The sequence below is a fragment of the Triturus cristatus genome, chromosome 10 (assembly GCF_964204655.1).
Source record: "Triturus cristatus chromosome 10, aTriCri1.1, whole genome shotgun sequence".
NCBI lineage: Eukaryota > Metazoa > Chordata > Amphibia > Caudata > Salamandridae > Triturus > Triturus cristatus.
This window is the reverse complement of record NC_140593.1, coordinates 371,090,001-371,105,901: the sequence shown is the minus strand read 5'-3', so window position 1 is coordinate 371,105,901 and position 15,901 is coordinate 371,090,001.

The following is a 15,901-nucleotide window of genomic DNA, read 5'->3' as shown; positions in this document are numbered from 1 at the left end:
AGGATGAGGTCCATCTACTCTACAAGACTTGTGATGCAGGGGACATGTGATTAGGCAAATAAGAGTGTCCACTTGCGTCCCTTGTATCAGTAGTTTGAAATGCATAGTATGCGTACCATGCTGTACCCTGGATTGTATTATCTGTACTCACCAATGATTACGCTAGCTGAGTCAGTGAGTCAGAGAGAGTGTTGTGCATTGAAGCCTGCTGTGGTATTGAATTGTTGGAAATGGTTGGGTGTGAAGCGGAAAAGTGCCAGGGGTTGTATCTGCACATTATCCGGAAAAAGACTGCTTGTACCTAACAGCTTTCTATGGATGATATGGGACATGTGATCTGCTTGCCACTATTGCCATTGATGAAGCAAACATGTGTTGCAGCCTATCATCAACACATGTTAGGGAGCTTTTAGTTGTATGTCGGATTTCCATGGATGATACTGGGACAGATATTTATGTCAGGTATACTTGTGACTGTGGTGGAGTGTCTTGGTGTCCACACCATACTGTTACATGAATCATACATGATACCTGGCCAGCTAGCACAACACCATTTTATGATGAGAATTTGTACATTTCTTGAGAGATTCAACATATTGTGACATTAACATTTCTTCTCAGAAGCATGCTTGTCTTTGTGTTGAACTGTGCCTGCGGATGTGTTGCTATTTAGATTGTTGTAGTTTTGCTGCAGTGCAAACGTACACACATCATACAATTGGCATGTGTGAACGTGCAGTCATAATACAGATCTAGGTGGTGCACCTTCTGGGAGCTATAATGAATCATTTCATGACCGTATTACCCCAAACAATGTCCATTCCTGTTATATATGTTGCATGTTGTTGGGATGTTATTGCTGTACTGATTGTATTCCCTGTAGCACTTCACTAATGTGTATGTATGTTCTCTGTCTTGGGTGTGTTAACACACAGCTAGAGTTCCCGAAGAGGATGCAGCCTCTTCTACCCCTTCATTGCCATGAGGCATGCTTTTTGTGGTCCATCTGACATAGACAATTCTTTGACATTGTCTTGGCAGGTACATGGTCCTACATACACGTTGTTGTGTGCTGCTATCTATCAATTTGTCCCATATCTGGAATTTGTCATTGTTTGTGTTTATGTGAATGTAGCATTGACAGATCTTTTTTTTTTATCTTTTAGTCCTCATTTGTCAATTTTCGTATTAGGTGTCAGAGGATCCGGGAGGCTGCAGCTGAAAACAAAGATCCCAGCCTCTCCCCAAAGGAAGGGATGTATGACATCCTGAGCCTTGTGTATGCTGCTGACCAGAATCTGACTCCTCGATACATGTGCTAAAAGTTAGACCACCGACCAGGGTGCGGGGGACATCAGCTCCCTCCGTCCAAGCTACCTGTATATCATATTGTTAATCATTGGCCCCAGCGAAAATCTATAGCGTGATGCCACGACATGTACCACACAGGATATTGAATGTTAAAGAAAAAAGTGTACTCTGAGGTTGTCTACTGTGATAGACTATTGATATTGTATGACCATAAAATCGTCTTATGCTGACCAGAATAAATAAAATAATAATTAAAAAAATATATGTTGTTAATCATTGGACCAGTGATATAACATAAAGAATGGGGAAAAAAAAAGAATCATATGCAAAGAGACAAGAAAAAAAGAGAGAGAAAAGTAAAGAGAGCAAATCAATGGCATGCTGTTTTAACCCAATTATCCCATAGATCCCAAAACTTTGTTCTCTTAGTATTTGCTATAGCTCGGTCTAGATTTGCTGTTTTTTGTACCTCTAGGGGGGATTGGGCAATATCCATTCAATGCAAGGCTCTCTACGTGCAAGGAGAAAAAAAAACTATTTCCCTCCCCACCTAGAATCGCCCCAAACATTACCAATGCCAAGCTCAGCTTAATTTCTTAACCCCAAATTCCCGATAACGTCATACCCACTTTCTGCCAGAAGATCTGGATTGAAGGACACTGCCAAAACACATGGACTTCGTTTGCGTTGACCTCGCCACACTTGGGGCACTTCTTCACCGCCTGAGTTCCCAGGTTAGAAAGCCTCCGAGGTGTCCAGTAAGCCTTGTGGACAATAAAGAGATGGTTCTTCCTGAGTGGAGCAGACTTTACATATGACCATAGATGAGACATAGATACTTGCCATAACTGGTTGAGGTCAAGAGCTGGCAGTTTCCTCCTCCAGGTCGCTACCAACGAAAGCTGTACCTCATCTGAGGCCTGTATCAGCATCCAGTACCACTCTGATACCTCTTTCCAGAGGAGGAGATGTGAACATATCTTAGACTCCCAGAATTGGTTCTCCTTTCCGTCTTTACCCAGCGTTTTTGCCTAGCTCATTAACCAATAGTATTTAGTTTTTGATATCGTCCCCTCAGAAATCTCCTGCATGCATTGCCAAGAAATTAAATCAGTGTTGTCTCTGAGTCTGCCCTATCTAAGGGTGATGCACGCCTTTAAGGGGTTCGCAAGCAAATCTCGAAGGCAAGCTGGAGTACCAGATGAGTTCCAAATAGGTGCATTATGACTATAGTAGGGCATTTGCAAAGATAGTCTTATTTGATACGAAACCTTGCATGCACTCAAAAGGACTTTTAGTCTTACTTTTTTTTTAAATTTGCGGTGACCGAATTTAAAGAGAAAAAAACATTTAAATCTGGGTAGCCAGCTGTGAGAGCTCGGAAAATTGGTGACACAGCTGGGGTGTCTCTCAACAACTGTCTAAAGATCTTCAGGTAGAATGCATGGTAATATTGAAGAAGATCCGGGCTGGCTATGCCACCCCCTTCCTTTTTCTCTCTGAGTTTTCTCCAGGTGATTCTAGGTCTTTTATTTCCCCAAATAAAGCTGGTAAAATCCCCTTGCACCTTCTTGAGACACTCTTTCTTAAATTTCAAAGGGATAGTGTTAAATAAAAAAGGGAATTTGGGAAGAATGGACATTTTTATAAGATTAGATCTGCCTTGAAATGATAAAGAGAGAGTAGCACAGGACTATAGTTGTTTCCGCACACTAGACGCTAGATTTTCAAAGTTCACTTTTGCTAAATTCTCCATGTTATGCACAATTTGAATGCCTAAATATCTCATGTTATCTAGTTAGGTCACATGGGAAGTGAGTGTTCCACGGCATTAACTCTGTTTTGTGTTGGTTTATAGGGTAACCAGATACCTTGCCAAAACCCTCAGGTGACCTGTAAAAATCATCACGTCGTCCGCGTACAACCCAATCTTTTTCTCCCAGCCATTACACGCAAAGGGGAGGATGTTTGTGCATGGTATTAGTTTAACTGCCAAAGGCTCAATGTATAGATTAAAGAGAAGCCGAGATAAGGGGCAACCCTGTCTTGTCCCCCTACCAATGTTTAAAATTTTAGACCGGTTCCCATTGACTAGCACTCTAGCTGACGGTTTCTTGTACAGGGCTTTAACTGCAGACAGAAAGGTCTCTTCTAAATTAAAGCGATGGATCATCTCGTACATAAAAGGCCAACTGACCCTGTCAAATGCCTTTGCGGCGTTTAAAGTCATTACCATCAATGGATTGCCAAACTCCTTAGCCAAGTCAATTGCACCGATTAACTCGTGGGTCAATTTGTGCAACTGTCTCCCTTTCATGAAGCCTTTCTGGTCAGTATGAATCAAGGTCCCCACTATCTTATCTAGATGTTTGGTTAGTATCTGGGTGTAGATTTTATAATCACTATTGAGGAGTGAAATAGGTCTATACGACTCACAAACTTTCAGATTTTTGTTTCGCTTAAGAAAGATGGTTATGGTGGGGGCATCCCAAGAGGATGGTAGATAATGGTAAGAGATAAAGGCGGAATTACAAAGTTGCAGCAAAATAGGAGCTAGCTCTTCTTTAATTTTCCTGTATATTTCAATTGGGAGAGTATCCGGGCCAGCAGCTTTCCCTTTTTTTAACCTACTTATAACTTTAACAACCTCTTCCATGCAAATAAGACTATTCAGTTTTTCTCTTGAAACCCCCTGGAGATATGGAAGATGTAGATCTTGAAAAAAACACCTCCATTTGTTCCTTGCTTATAATCGCGTCTTCTGTATATAAGTCTTCAAAAAAACGTAAAAATGCTTTTTCAATTTCACAGTCTTCAGAAAATATATTGCCTGATTTCTGGCATTTTAATTCTTTAATAAAGTTCCTGGACTGGTTAGCTTAGTGAATATAAGTGAGCCTATCATAATGGGATACAACATTAATGTCTGTTTAGATCCAGTACAAGATACAACTTCTAAGAGGGAGGCGGTGTCAACCCCTAACATGAGAGGGGCCCTGAAAACAACTGATGGCTGGCACAGGTCTAATTGATATTTGGAGGTCTATGAGTCATAGGGATGGGACAGATGGGGGAAACTTTACATTTCATAATAAAAAACATGGTCATCATTCTAGGATAGACTTTTTTCTTGTTGACCCAGCCATTAGTAAAAACACCAGGAAAGTCTTGCACGTTCCTGAACATTTATCGGACCATTCTGCGGTTTCTCTCGAGATCGTGTTTAGAGATAAATCCCTCTTGTGCTGATGGACATTAAATCGTACATTTGATCCATAAAGGTTCAGCACTATATAGCATATATATGTCATATCAAAGTTCACGACAATTAGCAACAAAATGGGAATTGTAAATGATACCATTGTTGCCATAAAATATGGACCATTTTCTGTTTTATTTAAACTGGTGTCATCTATTGGTCTACAGTTAAGCCATGTTATATATTGACAGCCTGAATTCCGGTTCCTTCACCAGTGGAAGGTGTATCCCAGTATGCACTCTTATTACTTCAAACTGTAATAAATTAAACCATGAATGTGTGTAGATCAGTAAACTGTTTTATTTCACAGTTTTCAATTGATTTTGTTGCTTCCAAAATTATTCATAAATTTTATAATTCAGGTTTGTTAAGAACCTCTTCTTGTGAATAAATTCCAATATTGTAAACATGATTCCATGTAGTAAATGTGAATATTTGGGTTACAGGGATGAATCCCAATGCATTTCGGGGTCTCCCTTCGTCAGGGGATTCTCCCTATAAACAAAATGACCATGTATTAATAATATTCACGCTAGAATATAACGAGAGTAAAAGCTGATAGCATAACAACAGAGCCAGAGTTTTTACGTGAACAATCACCAATTGCCACGGATCTAGTACGGTGTAGACGCAAATGATATCTGATTCAGTGAACGTAAATTCCTGAAACATTCCCAGTGCTCGTTGAGTGAACTGTAAAACAACTAAAAAACATGTGAAGTGAAAGTCTACGGAGTGCCGGTAAATGGTTATTGCCGTGTGCCGTATGTGTCTTAACCACGGGTTCAGTGCGAGTCCTTTAAAAGATGTGCCAATTAATTCGAGAGCGTGTTAAAAGATTCCGGTTTAATAACTGGTTATGCCTACGTGAGTGACTCGTACGTCCATTAAACTGATTGTGATTAAAAAGAATCTTATCGTGTATTGTCTAATATGTGCCGCTGCGGTGCATACCTGTGCAAAACCCGTTTCTCGATCGTAGCGATTCCGCGTCCCGTAACCGTTGAGATCAGCTGTGTTCCTTGTGTGCCCCGGAAGTAAATATACACATGCGAAAAAAGAACATGCAAGATAAAGAAGAAAGACTCGAACCCAAACTTAGTGATACGGGTGAATGTCTACAACGTAAAGTTGTGATAACTTAATAAACAAAAAAAATTAAAGAATGTTTGTTGGATTAAAAAACAATGAATTGCGAAACACCATCATCAGGATAAAGAAGAAAGACTCGAACCCAAACTTAGCGATACGGGTGAATGTCTACAGCGTAAAGTTGTGATGACTCAATAAACAAAAAAAATTATTAAAGAATGTTTGTTGGATTAAAAAAACAATGAATTGCGAAATACCATCATCAGAAAATGCATTCCAAATCTGAAAACATTAAATGCAGTCTGTTATTCACAAATGCACACCTGCATGTTGATACGTTATTACAGATAACAATTATATTCCACCCGGTCATTCAGACCCTTCGGGTGTAGTGAATCCAATGCAAAAATCCAATACAGTTCTCTTTGCAACAGAAATTTCTTGTTGTCTCTGCCCGTTTGTACTGGCACCTGTTCCAAAATTAGAAATCGGAGTTGACTAATGTTATGTGATAATCTGTTGAAATGTGTGGCAATGACCGATTTCGGATTATTGATTCTTATGTTACTTTTATGCTCTGTCAAACGGGTTTTAATTTTTCGTTCCGTTTTTCCCACGTAGGTTAACCCACATGGGCACTTAAGTAAGTACACAACAAAACTTGAGTCGCATGTCGCTGTCACACGCAATTTGATGGGAGTTCCTTGTGTTGGATGAGTCAATGTTGTTCCTTTAATTATGTTGTTGCAGCTGCCACAATTCAAACATGGAATAGTTCCCTTGTATGTGTCTTCTCTATTTTGTTTTTTGTGTTTCAACATCTGTTGTAGATTTTTTGTGCGTTGATATGCAAATATTGGTAGTTGGTTGAAAATGCCATTAAATTCTGTTTCCGCTTGTAGCATTGGCCAATATTTTTTTATTGTGTGTTTGATTTTTTGACTTCTGGTTGAGTATTTGGAGACGAACACAATTCGGTCCTGTTGAATGTCCAAATTCTTTTTCTTGAGTAATCCTTGTCTACTTTGTTTGTTTGCTCTTTCATTAGCGTGATGTAGTACAGAATCTGGGTATGCTCTTTGTTTGAATTTTGCCATCATTGTGTTTTTATTTTCCTGATACAAGTCTTCAGTTGATGATATTCTTTTTATCCTCAATAGCTGTGAGTAAGGCAGATGTTGTTTGAGACTTAATTGGTGAAAACTTGAGAAATGTAGAAAGTTGTTTCTGTCTGTAGCTTTTGTGTACACTGTGGTTATTAGTTGTTGATCAATTATCTTAACTTCCACGTCTAGAAAAGGAATTTTTTCTTTACTCAAAGAATGTGTAAATTGGATACGGTCGTCAACCGTGTTCAGTTCTTGAATGGCGTTAACTAGTGAAGATTCTTCGCCCTTCCAAATAAGAAAAATATCATCAATGTATCTGATGAATAAAATTGCATTGTCTGTCCATTTTTTATGTGCAAGAATGTGAGTAAGTTCAAAATGATGCATAAACAAATTTGCATACGCCGGAGCGGCGCAATTTCCCATCGATGTTCCGTTCAACTGTGTAAAAAATTGATCCTTCCAGGTGAAATAGCTGTGATACAGCGTAAAATGCATCAACTCCATTAGAAAAACATTGAGGTCGCTCTCCTTATTACTTCTTACTAGGAAAAATTCCAGTGCTTCGAGTCCCAAATTATGGGGAATTGAAGTATACAATGATTGTACATCCATAGTACATAAAATGTACTCGATATCTTCCATCAACTTCATTTTATCAAGTTTTGTGAGGAAATCAGTTGTGTCTTGAACGTATGTGGTCATTTGTGTGACCATTGGTTGAAGGTGTCGGTCTATGTATTTGCCAATTGGTTCATGAATAGAATTTCGTGTACACACTATTGGTCTGAATGGAGGGTGGTGTAAGTTCTTATGAATTTTTGGTATCATGTATAGATACGGTATACTTGGATTCTGCTTAATCAAAAAATGTTTGTCCCTGTCGTTGATGGTTCCCGATCTTAAAGCCTTATCAATGATAGATACCAGAATCTGTTTGAAGGATGAGGTAGGATCCGAAAGTAATCGCATGTATACGTTGGTGTCTGAAACATGCAACTCCACGCTGTTCATGTAGAATGATGTATCCAAAATGACTAGTGCTCCTCCTTTATCAGCTTTACAGCATGTGATTGTCTGATTGTTGGCAAGGTTAGAAATGGCCATTTTCTCATTGCTAGTTAAGTTGGTACCTTTGGATGTTTTGGATCGAAATATGTCATGAAGGTCTTTGCGGACTACTGTTTCAAAAGTATCCAGAATTTTATGACTAACGGGTGCTTGGAATGTGCTGTCTGGCTTTAGATCCATTAAGGTGCCTTGATCGATCGGTGCTGAAAATGTACTGATATTTGTAAAAAAATGTTTCAATCGAAGATTCCTCATGAATCTGAATAAACTCACTTGTGCTTCAAGTTCATGGCTTTGGTACATGGGTACATACGATAAGCCCTTTTGTAACGTCTGTGTTTGAAATTTTGACAATTCAGTGGAAGAAATGTTAATCACTAAGTTTTTTGACTCCTTGTTGATTTGGCAATTGGTGTCATATTTTGTCCGCCTGGATCTCCGAGTGGGGCCTGGCCTCTTCCTAAAAAAGAAGCGCCGGAAGTTGAAGGTGTTGTGCTTCCGTCATTAGTTGTGGTGAATCGTTTGTCTTGATTAACATTTGTATTCCTAGAAGGGTGTTCTTTAGGTTGAAAATTGGGTTGACGTCTCTGTTGTGAATCCTCAGAGGATGAGGTGTCGTCCGTGGATCTGTTATCAAATTGTCTTCGTTGTCTGCGTGTGGCATACTCCTCTGCCCAACTGTAGACTTCCCCCAACTTATAATCCACTGTATCTCTCTTGAATTTTCTTAATTTCCTCTCATTTATTTCTGCTGTGTGTTTGTCAAGTTGAATATTAATATCTTCTAGAGTTTTTTTCCAATCTTCCGTGGTCATTTTATCGCTTAGCTCCTGTTTCAATTGGCCAACTTCTTTTTCAAGATCCTCTAGTACTTTTGAGAGCTCTTCAATGATTAGTAGTATCAAGTCTAATGAACATTTATTTAAAATGCCGTACCATCGTTCAGTGAATCGTGCATTATTCTTACATAATGTAGATTTCAGTGGTATTCTTAAACCTCTTGGAATCCTTTGGACTTTGTGGTAGCGTATCAATGTGCTGGCGTGCAGTCGTTGGTTGATTTCCCTTTTGGCGGCGAATAGTAGTTGTTTAATGTTTGATTGTATTGATCCTGTGCTCGTTGCTATGCATTCTGGCTCCTGTATGAGAGAATATATACGGTTGATATCTTCCGTGTTGAAACCAAATGTATCGGCTTTGTTGCCGGTAATATTAGCAATATCTTCGTATGACATATTTTAACTGGGTGCTGACACGTTTTGATCATGGAAAAGATTAAAGTTGTGTGTCGGTCGCACTCCTTCGTTTAACTTTCAATTACTGTGTGATCCTTTCACTATATTATCGGTGCTGTGGGATCTTTTCCCCAGATCAAGAGGGATGTGGCTTAAGACTGAATTCCGGTTCCTTCACCAGTGGAAGGTGTATCCCAGTATGCACTCTTATTACTTCAAACTGTAATAAATTAAACCACGAATGTCTGTAGATCAGTAAACTGTTTTATTTCACAGTTTTCAATTGATTTTGTTGCTTCCAAAATTATTCATAAATTTCATAATTCAGGTTTGTTAAGAACCTCTTCTTGTGAATAAATTCCAATATTGTAAACATGATTCCATGTAGTAAATGTGAATATTTGGGTTACAGGGATGAATCCCAATGCATTTCGGGGTCTCCCTTCGTCAGGGGATTCTCCCTATAAACAAAATGACCATGTATTAATAATATTCACGCTAGAATATAACGAGAGTAAAAGCTGATAGCATAACAACAGAGCCAGAGTTTTTACGTGAACAATCACCAATTGCCACGGATCTAGTACGGTGTAGACGCAAATGATATCTGATTCAGTGAACGTAAATTCCTGAAACATTCCCAGTGCTCGTTGAGTGAACTGTAAAACAACTAAAAAACATGTGAAGTGAAAGTCTACGGAGTGCCGGTAAATGGTTATTGCCATGTGCCGTATGTGTCTTAACCACGGGTTCAGTGCGAGTCCTTTAAAAGATGTGCCAATTAATTCGAGAGCGTGTTAAAAGATTCCGGTTTAATAACTGGTTATGCCTACGTGAGTGACTCGTACGTCCATTAAACTGATTGTGATTAAAAAGAATCTTATCGTGTATTGTCTAATATGTGCCGCTGCGGTGCATACCTGTGCAAAACCCGTTTCTCGATCGTAGCGATTCCGCGTCCCGTAACCGTTGAGATCAGCTGTGTTCCTTGTGTGCCCCGGAAGTAAATATACACATGCGAAAAAAGAACATGCAAGATAAAGAAGAAAGACTCGAACCCAAACTTAGTGATACGGGTGAATGTCTACAACGTAAAGTTGTGATAACTTAATAAACAAAAAAAATTAAAGAATGTTTGTTGGATTAAAAAACAATGAATTGCGAAACACCATCATCAGGATAAAGAAGAAAGACTCGAACCCAAACTTAGCGATACGTTAACGCCATTCAAGAACTGAACCCGGTTGACGACCGTATCCAATTTACACATTCTTTGAGTAAAGAAAAAATTCCTTTTCTAGACGTGGAAGTTAAGATAATTGATCAAAAACTAATAACCACAGTGTACACAAAAGCTACAGACAGAAACAACTTTCTACATTTCTCAAGTTTTCACCAATTAAGTCTCAAACAACATCTGCCTTACTCACAGCTATTGAGGATAAAAAGAATATCATCAACTGAAGACTTGTATCAGGAAAATAAAAACACAATGATGGCAAAATTCAAACAAAGAGCATACCCAGATTCTGTACTACATCACGCTAATGAAAGAGCAAACAAACAAAGTAGACAAGGATTACTCAAGAAAAAGAATTTGGACATTCAACAGGACCGAATTGTGTTCGTCTCCAAATACTCAACCAGAAGTCAAAAAATCAAACACACAATAAAAAAATATTGGCCAATGCTACAAGCGGAAACAGAATTTAATGGCATTTTCAACCAACTACCAATATTTGCATATCAACGCACAAATAATCTACAACAGATGTTGAAACACAAAAAACAAAATAGAGAAGACACATACAAGGGAACTATTCCATGTTTGAATTGTGGCAGCTGCAACAACATAATTAAAGGAACAACATTGACTCATCCAACACAAGGAACTCCCATCAAATTGCGTGTGACAGCGACATGCGACTCAAGTTTTGTTGTGTACTTACTTAAGTGCCCATGTGGGTTAACCTACGTGGGAAAAACGGAACGAAAAATTAAAACCCGTTTGACAGAGCATAAAAGTAACATAAGAATCAATAATCCGAAATCGGTCATTGCCACACATTTCAACAGATTATCACATAACATTAGTCAACTCCGATTTCTAATTTTGGAACAGGTGCCAGTACAAACGGGCAGAGACAACAAGAAATTTCTGTTGCAAAGAGAACTGTATTGGATTTTTGCATTGGATTCACTACACCCGAAGGGTCTGAATGACCGGGTGGAATATAATTGTTATCTGTAATAACGTATCAACATGCAGGTGTGCATTTGTGAATAACAGACTGCATTTAATGTTTTCAGATTTGGAATGCATTTTCTGATGATGGTATTTCGCAATTCATTGTTTTTTTAATCCAACAAACATTCTTTAATAATTTTTTTTGTTTATTGAGTCATCACAACTTTACGCTGTAGACATTCACCCGTATCGCTAAGTTTGGGTTCGAGTCTTTCTTCTTTATCCTGATGATGGTGTTTCGCAATTCATTGTTTTTTAATCCAACAAACATTCTTTAATTTTTTTTGTTTATTAAGTTATCACAACTTTACGTTGTAGACATTCACCCGTATCACTAAGTTTGGGTTCGAGTCTTTCTTCTTTATCTTGCATGTTCTTTTTTCGCATGTGTATATTTACTTCCGGGGCACACAAGGAACACAGCTGATCTCAACGGTTACGGGACGCGGAATCTCTACGATCGAGAAACGGGTTTTGCACAGGTATGCACCGCAGCGGCACATATTAGACAATACACGATAAGATTCTTTTTAATCACAATCAGTTTAATGGACGTACGAGTCACTCACGTAGGCATAACCAGTTATTAAACCGGAATCTTTTAACACGCTCTCGAATTAATTGGCACATCTTTTAAAGGACTCGCACTGAACCCGTGGTTAAGACACATACGGCACACGGCAATAACCATTTACCGGCACTCCGTAGACTTTCACTTCACATGTTTTTTAGTTGTTTTACAGTTCACTCAACGAGCACTGGGAATGTTTCAGGAATTTACGTTCACTGAATCAGATATCATTTGCGTCTACACCGTACTAGATCCGTGGCAATTGGTGATTGTTCACGTAAAAACTCTGGCTCTGTTGTTATGCTATCAGCTTTTACTCTCGTTATATTCTAGCGTGAATATTATTAATACATGGTCATTTTGTTTATAGGGAGAATCCCCTGACGAAGGGAGACCCCGAAATGCATTGGGATTCATCCCTGTAACCCAAATATTCACATTTATTACATGGAATCATGTTTACAATATTGGAATTTATTCACAAGAAGAGGTTCTTAACAAACCTGAATTATGAAATTTATGAATAATTTTGGAAGCAACAAAATCAATTGAAAACTGTGAAATAAAACAGTTTACTGATCTACAGACATTCGTGGTTTAATTTATTACAGTTTGAAGTAATAAGAGTGCATACTGGGATACACCTTCCACTGGTGAAGGAACCGGAATTCAGTCTTAAGCCACATCCCTCTTGATCTGGGGAAAAGATCCCACAGCACCGATAATATAGTGAAAGGATCACACAGTAATTGAAAGTTAAACGAAGGAGTGCGACCGACACACAACTTTAATATATTGACAGCCAACATCAGTAGAAATATCTATGGACATACAAGAAATATAGCTAGACTGAAGCTGGTATATCCATTAATGGATTAAATAAATTAAGTAGTATCTACTGCACAGGTCTCGTGGGTTATCTGCTTTCTCCTATAGAGATCGTGATTTGAAAAAGATTACGTGAAAGTTATTTTGAGTAAATCATTCCCTTGATCAGCAAATGCCACAAGATCTAAATATGACATTGTGTTAAACACAAATTACTGAAGTTGTATAATAATGGGCATAGATAGAAATAAAGGTTGTTTTTTCATTTATATATATGCACAAGGGTGAGGTGTTTCTTTATATTGTATATATTTCTCATTTTAGAAACTTCACACTGTATAGAAGTTTTCGGAATGTTGGATTTTCAAAAATCAGAATTGTACAAACAGCATTTGAAATTACGTTTTGCCTTATTGTGAAGGTATGATGTTTACTACAATTATGTAACAATTAATGATGCTTTTTAAATGCAATCTGTGAGTCATTAGATATAGTGCCCATTATAGTACAGTACTCCCGTATATAATTTGTCCCCAAGTGAAATAATATTTAAGGCATATAAGCCTATGTATAATTATTACATTATTTTAACAAATCCTTTATTATATACATTATTTCTTTGTAAAAACGTGTGTTTTTATTTAAATGTATTGTCTATGTCCTTGTATGTTGAAATATATTTTTAAAACTGTATTTGTATGTATTTTTAATAGCCCTGAAGTCTCGTTGTGAGACGAAACGCGTTGGCTATGGCTATGATTCTTTGACTTCTGGAAAATAAAGAAAAATCATTTAAAAGAAAAATAAAGAAAACACACTTCAAGAGATATTCATCTTTGATGATTCACTTGTGTTCTAATTGTCGTGAACTTTGATATGACATATATATGCTATATAGTGCTGAATCTTTATGCATCAAATGTTATTGTAGGACTTGTTCCTAAATAAGGAGTATAGAGGGGAGTACTCCTTGGTTCTTTGCGCTATTTTATAACTTTAGACACTGTTCATCTGCTGGGTGCGGATTCTAACAGCCTCTACCCTCATTTTTTTTATTTTTATTAAATCGTACATTGCTTTTAGATCCTTTGGCAGTGGAAAAACTTAGAGCAGCCACAAAGGAGTTTTTTCTTTTTAACCTCGATTCAGCCCCTTTGAATATTGTCTGGGATAATATAAAGTGTTTCTTAGAGGTATTTTATCCAGCTTAAGTTCAGCACAAAGTAAAAAGATCAGGGAGGAAATCAACACCCTTGAAGTTTCCATAAATACCCTCCAAAGTGCCTTGGCACAGGCCCCATGTCCTTTAATTGTAGGTCAAATCAAGCAGGAACTGCAGCTAGCGAAATCTAAGCTAGCTGAATATCTGGAGGCCGTAGTAAGGCAGAAATGGGAAGCCAGCAGATTATCTCATTACGAGTATGGGGAGGGGTGCGGAAAACTGTTAGCATTGACAGATCATTGCTATACTGTAGAATGATACATGCAGAGTGAATGATGCATGTCATGTGACTATTGATCATTACATGGCACATGTATCAGCTTTTCGGTTATTCTCTATTTCATTTGTTGTTTCTCTGTGTGTGCTTGGTGTTTGAGGCATTCACAGAACTGTATTGACACACCAGGTATTGTATCTGTACTATCATATGTATCTTTATCCTCCACATCCAGAAGTAAATGTAGTACAAATCTCCAATGTATATTTGATACTGTTGTCACTCACCTTTATTCCTGTGCCATTGGATTCACAGATATGTTTGATTGTACAAAATATGATGGCTTCTAGCTATGCGTATAAAGCTACAATGACGCATCAGACATACAGTGTTTGTTGTACTACACTCTTGTATATCATCAGACATGTATGTGCACCCCGGATGACACAAGACACACATATTGATTGTCACTGAGGTACCATACACATTAATTTGCTCATATGCCCAATACGCTGCTACAACCCCAATCTTCGTTTGATGGATGTTCTGTCCACTGCTATATCTGATAGCTGTGTGGCACATTTTTTTAGTTACCTTTCACTAAACAGATACATGAATTTCTGAAGGAATAACCCATACCTACAAGACTTTTGTGTAGTGATATTGTAGTTTGGTAATTGACATTTGTTGGGTTTTTAATGTAAAAAACCATGTTATGGGATATTTCCTTATTGTAATTATGTTAAAAAAAAATCTGATGATTTGATCCTTTCTTGCTGTTCCAGCAGCAGAAGCTGTGGTGTGTCTAGCATCTGCCTCTTCGGCCTGGCCATCCGTTGGATTGTCCTGCTCCTTCTGGCCTTCATCCAATGGCGTGTTTGTGCATACACAGATATTGTGCATAATGCAACATGCCATTATGATCTTGCAAACAAGTTCAGGACTGTACAGGAGTCTGCCCCCGATATATTTAGGCACCGGAACCTGGATTTGAGGACTCCAAATCTCCTTTCAACAATGGCCCTTTTGCATCCCAGTGCAACGTTGTAGACTTTCTGGGCCTGTGTGAGGGTAACTTTGATGGGCATCATCAGCCATGGTGAGAGTGCATATCCTTGATCACCTGAAGCAGATTAAAGTGAGATGTGACCATTAGTATTTGTGCCTGCTGTGTTTGCAGAACGCCTTTTTAGATGTGTGTGCCTTGTGCAACTTTGTACTTTCTGGTTTGTCATGTTGAGTTTCCGACAATTTACCAGCATCACTGAAATTAACTTGCCTATACTTGACAGCCTACACATCACCATGTTGTCATTGTCTGGGTCCTGTGTATTACCTCCATGTTCTGACTGTCAGGATGTATGGGTCACTAAAAAAGTAAATGATAGTTGCTTTACAGGCCCGTTGCACAAACAGAACGTCTCCTGTGCATATATTGTAGAGGGTGCACCATTGGCACATGTGTCTGATTAAGCATCCACCTTGCCTTTTTGATGATTACTATGTTGGAACATCATCTATGTACCTCATTGGGAGTGATTGCGCTGAGGGTAGCTGAGAGTTAAAATTAAGGGTGGGCGTAGTGATCCGCTCCGCCCGCGGAGTGTGAGTAGTGCTGCCTGCTTCGTGGTCCACAAAGTAGGCGTAGCAGGCAGCGCTACGCATACGCCACGGCGGAGCAGAGTTGCCCCCCACCCGCCTCCCGCCAGCCCTCATTTTAAAATAACTTAAAGTATTT